This window comes from Myotis lucifugus, unplaced genomic scaffold (assembly GCF_000147115.1).
Source record: "Myotis lucifugus unplaced genomic scaffold, Myoluc2.0 scaffold_12, whole genome shotgun sequence".
NCBI lineage: Eukaryota > Metazoa > Chordata > Mammalia > Chiroptera > Vespertilionidae > Myotis > Myotis lucifugus.
This window is the reverse complement of record NW_005871060.1, coordinates 9,094,796-9,101,225: the sequence shown is the minus strand read 5'-3', so window position 1 is coordinate 9,101,225 and position 6,430 is coordinate 9,094,796. Positions and strand designations below refer to the sequence as shown.

General features: G+C 39.2%; 1 pseudogene; it reads right to left on the bottom strand.

Moving 5' to 3' along the window:
• Window positions 1–5,240: 5,240 nt before the first annotated feature.
• Window positions 5,241–5,935, bottom strand: LOC102419983 (annotated as a pseudogene).
• Window positions 5,936–6,430: the final 495 nt, after the last annotated feature.

Sequence of the window (6,430 nt, the reverse complement as noted above, 5' to 3'; positions counted from 1 at the left end):
ACCACCATACTGCTGTCTGTGTCTATGAGTTTCAGTTTTATATACCACATATGAGTGAAATCATATGGTTATTGGCTTTTTTCTGACTTATTTCACTTAACATAATAGCCTCAAGGGCCATCCATGTTGTCACAAATGGCAGCATTTCATCTCTTCTTATGACTGAGTAGTATTCCATAGTATATATGTACCACATATTTATCCAATCCTCTATCAAAAAACACTTTGGCATGGCCAGTGGCTCAGTGATTGAGTGTTGACCCATGAAATAAGAGGTCACCGGTTCGATTCTCGGTCAGGGCACATGCCTGAGTTTCAGGTTCCATCCTCAGTGAGGGGTGTGCAGGAGGTGATGCTGTTTCTCTCTCATCTATGTTTCTTTTTTTCTATTCCTCTCCCTTCCTCTCTCTCTGTCAATAAAAAACATTTTTTAAAAAAGCTTTAAAAAATACTTTGATGGTCTCCATGTCTTGGCCATCTTGAATAATGCTGCAGTGAACATAGGGGTGCATATATCTTTGAAAAATAATTGTCCTCAAGTTTTTTTGGTAGCTATCCAGAAGAAGGATTGCTGGGCCTCAAAGGTAACTCTGTTCTTAATTTTTTGAGGAACCGCCATACTGTTTTTCATAGTGGTTGTACTAGTTTACATTCCCACTAGCAGTGAATGAGGGTTCCTTTCTCTGCACAACCTCTCCAGCACTTGTTTTCTTGTCTTTTTTATAATAGCCATTCTAACAGGTGTAAGGTGAGATCCCATTGTAATTTTGATTTGCTTTTCCTTAATAGCTAGTGAAGTTGTATGTCTTCTTGGAAGTGGTGTCTGTTCAGGTCCTCTGCCCACTTTTTGATTGGATTGCTAGTTTGTTTGGTGTGGAGTTGTATGAGTTCTTTATATATTTTGGATATTTAACTCCTTCTCAGAGCTGTTGTTGACAAATATCATCTCCCATTAGAGTGGTTGTATTTTTGTTTTGCTGCCAGTTTCTTTTGCTATGCGGAAGCTTTTTAGTTTGATATAGTCCCATTTACTTATTTTTTGCCTTTACTTCCCTTGCCTTTGGGGTCAAACTCAAAATGTTCTCTATGACCACGGCCCATAAGTTTAGTACCTATGTTTTCTTCTATGTAATTTAATGTTTCAGGTCTTATATTTAGATCTTTGATCCATTTTGAATTAATTGTTGTATATGGGGACACACTGTCTTCTAGCTTCATTCTTTTGCATGTGGTTTTGAAATTTTCCCAGCACCAATTAATGAAGAGGCTTTCTTTTCTCTTTGGCTCCTTTGCTGAAAATTATTTGTATATTAGAGGCCTGGTTTATGAATTCGTGCACATTGAAAGGAAATTAATTAGAAGAAATATTTTTAAAATTGATTTTTAGAGAGAGAGGAAGGGATAGAGAGATGGAAACATTGATGAGAAAGAAACTTCATCGATTGGCTGCCTCCTGGCTGCCCCCTACTGGGGATTGAGTTCCCAAACCAGGGAAGTACCCTGACTGGGAATCAAACCAGTGACCTCTTGATTCCTGGGTCGATGCTCAACCACGAGACACACTGGCGGGCGTGATATATTATTTTTTAAAATGTATTGTTGTATTCGATTTGCTAGTATTTCATTTAGGATTTTTGCGTTTGTATTCATCAGAGATGTTGGTCTATAGCTATCTTTTATCGTAGTTACCCTTGCCAGGTTTTGGTATCAGGGTTGTGATGACCTCATAAAAAGTGTTAGGAAGTTTTGCCTGATCTTCAGTTTTTGGGAAGAGTTCGAGAAGGATAGATATGAAGCTTTGAATGTTTGGTAGAATTTACTAGTGAAGCCATCTCGTCTTGGACTTTTACTATTTGGGAGATTTTTGATGGTTGTTTCAATTTCCTCACTGTTGATAGGTGTGTTAGATTTTCCAAATCTGCATGATTCAGTCTAGGAAGGTTATATATTTCTAGGAACCTATCCATTTCTTCTAGGTTGTTGAATTTTGTGGCATATAGTCTTTCATAGTATTCTAGTATTGAAACGCGGAAATTAAATTGGAATGCGTGGTGTTCCTCTGGGCAGGATGCAAAGGTGATTTCTTGGGTTCTTGTCCAAGTGGATTCGAAGAATGAAGCCACAGACAGAAGGTGGTATAGGAAAAGGTGGAAATTTATTGGGAAACAAGCACAGACTCCCACATGGGTGGAGAGACCCACTAAGTCCCAATCTTCTAAGGTTTATAAAGGCTGCAGGTCTTTGTGTCCTGATATCCTCTCTGATTGGTCACTGTAGCAGCTTCAGAGCTCAAACCCCCTGTGGGGTTCCCCTCTTCTTCTCCCTTTTGTTTTTCAACTCCCTTTGGCCTTCCTCTTCCTTCTCTGAATGAGTGGCTTCCTCTCCCTTTATTCTGTAAATGTGTAGCTTTTGTCAGCTCCCAGTCCTCTTATTCTGTGAATGTATGCCTTCTGGCGGCTCCCACCTTTGAAGCCCTGCAGTTCTTCCCCGTGGACCCCCTAATTCCTAAAATTCCCTACACCTGCCTTTTTTTTTACCCCTAAAAACTTCTTTCAGTATGATCCTTTGTATATCTGGATGTCTGTGGTAACTTCTCTTTCATTTCTGATTTAGTTTATATGAGTCTTTCCTCTTTTTTCTTTAGTGAGTAGTACCAGGGGTTTGTCAGTTTTAATAATCTTTTCAAAGAACCAGCTCTTTGTTGTTGTTTTTGTTAATCCTCACCTGAGGATATTTTTCCATTGATTTTCAGAGAGAATGGAAGAGAGAGGAAAAGGCAGAGAGAAATATCCATGTTAGAGAAACACATTGGTTGCCTCCTGCATGAGCCCCTGCCAGGGCCTGGGTCTGGGAGGAGCCTGCATCAAGGAACATGCCCTTGACCGGATTCGAACCCTGGACCTTTTGGTCCAAAGGCCAACGCTCTATCCACTGAGCCAAACCGGCTAGGGCCAGCTCTTTGTTGCATTAATTTTTTGTATAGTCTTTTTGTTTTCTATTTTATTTAATTCTGCTCTAATTTTTATTATTTCATTTCTTCTGCTGATTTTGAGTTGCTTTTTCTTTTTCTAGTTCTTTAAGATGTAATGTTAGGTTGTTTACTTGGGATTTCTCTCATTATATTAAGATTGGCCTGTAATGATATAAACTTCCCTCTTATTATTACTTTTGCTGCATCTCAGTAGTTTTGATTTATCATATTCTTGTTTGTCTCTATATATCTCTTTGATCTCACCTTTTATTTCTTCTTTGACTCAGTCAATTTTTTAGTAGTTTCTTTTTGTGTGTGTGCAAGTATCAAAGATATTTTTTAATGGTTGGTAAATAACTGCTACAAAATATGAAACAAAATACATTTACTGGATTGTTTTTCTGAGTGCAATGGCCCTTTGGCTCCCCAAATGAGGATTCCCCATAAAAGTCACAAAGCAATGCATGTAGTGGTTATTTTAGGCCAATGCCTTTCCCCCACTTCTTACCCCCACCCCTTCAGGCACCATATTATTAAAAACATTAGGTACCTGGGATTTGTACCCCAGATCAAGACATCATTTGGGCAATTTCAGCTGATGTACAGCTCCTCATGTAAAAAAGATGTCCTGTGGTCAGTTACTTCAAAAAGTAATTATATTCAAATAACCTGGCAGATCATGTTTTAGCAATTACAGAACTGATACGGAATTTTTGGACTGGAACCCGGATCCTTTTTCCGCCGGAATCGAAGAATGAATTCACGGACAGAGGGTAGTATAGCAAAGGTGGAGATTTGTTGAAGAACAAGTACAGACTCCCACATGGGGAGAGGGAAAGAGTCCCACAGAATGGACTCCCAAGTAGGGAGGGGGAAGAGTCCCACTGAGTTCCTGTTTCCATGGTTTATAAAGGCTGCAATTCTTGTGTCTTGATACCCCTCTGACTGGTCAATATTCCCCTGCAAATTGGTTACTATACTGCAGTGATGGCGAACCTTTTGAGCTCGGCGTGTCAGCATTTTGAAAAACCCTAACTTAACTCTGGTGCCGTGTCACATATAGAAATTTTTTGATATTTTCAACCATAGTAAAACAAAGACTTATATTTTTGATATTTATTTTATATATTTAAATGCCATTTAACAAAGAAAAATCAACCAAAAAAATGAGTTCGCGTGTCACCTCTGACACACGTGTCGTAGATTCGCCATCACTGCTATAGTGATTCCTGAGGCCCTCCTCCCTCATAGTCCTTCCATTCCTCTGGGCTTTCTTTTACATTTATTTTGTAAATAGAGACCTTTCTTGGCTACCTCCAGGTCCCTTGACTTATGGAAATATACCTGTTGCTGCCTCCTTGTCTTATGGAGATGTAACTGCACCTGGCTTCCTTGTGTACCTTCTCCCTGTCTGTAGCCCTGTGTTTTTTCCATGGACCCCAATTCTAAAAAATCCCTAAGCTTGCCTATGTTCTCCTAAAATTCCTGCTTCAGAACCATGATTCTGACACATGGCAGTTTACAAGTTAGACAAATGTGAAATGTTAAAAGATGTGAACAGCTGCTCTTCTGTTTAAGTTTAGAGTGCTGAAAAATTTCGGTAATGACTTTATTTTTTCAGTTAACATAACATACAGCATATAGGTCATAAAGTACAAATCCATGGAAGGTAATATCTTCACTAAGTTACAAAGCTTTGGCAAATCAATACAGTACTCTTTCATAGAGTAAAGATGAAGTTATATATTACTTGAGTGATAATTTTAACTCCAAAAAATTTCATTTACGTACCAAATTAAAACACTGTGGTTTTTAATGGTGGCTTATAGCAAGCAGAGCAAGTTATTTTATATAAATTTATATCTTTTAAAACTACACAATTTCTCCTTTGAAAGTGAGTTCCCTTTGAAGTTTTCCACAGCAGAGCAATTGTGTCTATTTGGAGGTGGCTCTGCTTTGTCCTGGGGTTGGTCCAAAGCCAGGTAGAGTTCCAATGCATGAAAAGCTTTAAAATTCAACCTGAAGGAGACTTAATATGCTAACACCAATTTCCACGTACCTTTCAAAAATTGTTAAATTCTCACATAACTATGGAATCTTCAAAACCAGAGTCATTTCAAACAACACTAATAATTTCAGATGCTCCCTGTTATTTAGAAACACCATACCCCCTTGTTTTGATCAAGTTACATACCCTTTCTTCGGCTTATTAAAAAAAAATTCTACCTAAAATATAGTTCTTAAATGTATTTTTTTTAAATAACAATAAATATAATGTCAGCCAGTAGAGATATGGGGGACTGCTTGTTGTATACCAACTTTCATCATTTCTCTACAAATGCTGCTGCCGCCATTGGCGTCCTTATGCTTCCTCTTGTTGAAGGCGTCAATTCTTCAATCTCAGCGTTTAATTTATGTATCACCCATTCCACTGCTTCCCGGCCTTTACGAGCATTTGAGGATGCCATGCTCGCCATCAGCCCTTCCAGGTAACTACTGAGGCTCACTCCTTTCACAGTGATGATGGCCTCTTGAGTCAAAACAGTTCTTTCTGGGCCCTGCAGATGTGGTTTTATCTAAGTCTCTCATCTACTGAAACCATATTTGTAAATGAAATATTAGTGGATTTAAGTTCCGTTGTTTTCTCTACAGGGTCAACTACAGAATGTTCTTGCACATATGTTTTGGTTCTTGTCCCACCAATCAGAGATCTCACAATGGAAGGGAGGCCCCACTCTGTGCTGAGCAGTCTGTGGCTGTGCAACTTTCCAGAAGGATCTGCATGTCTGTCCAATACATTGACTCCAACCACGCTTGGGTTCATAGGGTTGGATATTTCTGCATTGCGGCTATTGTAACAGTTTCCCATGGATGGTCAAAGACGTGCTCCGAAGTCCAAATCCTCATGATGCAGGTGGCCTGTGCGGTGTCCCAGCAGCGCAAAGAGGCAGAGAGGCCACACAGGCCCCCGCCCTGCCCCCTCGCCTCCCTGCTGGCGGCGCAGTGCACACGTGCCCTGGTGGTATCTTGTTTATTCTCCTTGTATTTGTGGGTTTGTTTACTTCCTTTTTGCTGTTGATTTCTAATTCCATGCATTATGGTCAGAGAATATGCTTGCCATAATTTCAATCTTGAGTTTGTTGAGACTACTATCGTGACACAACATATGGCTTATCCTTGGAATGTTGCATGTGCACTGGAGGAAAATCTATAATCTGATGTTCCGGGACAAAAGGCTCTGTAAATGTCAATTATGTCCATTTGGTCTAATGTGTCACTTAAGGATGATATTTCTTTGATTTTCTGTTTGGATGATCTATCTAGAGCTGTCAGTAGAGTACTAAGGTCTCCAGCTGTGGTTCTATTTTTATTTTTATTTTTATGTTTCTCCTTTAGTTCTGTTAGTAGTTGCTTTATATATTTTTGCTCCCTGATTGGGTGCATATATATTAAGAAGTG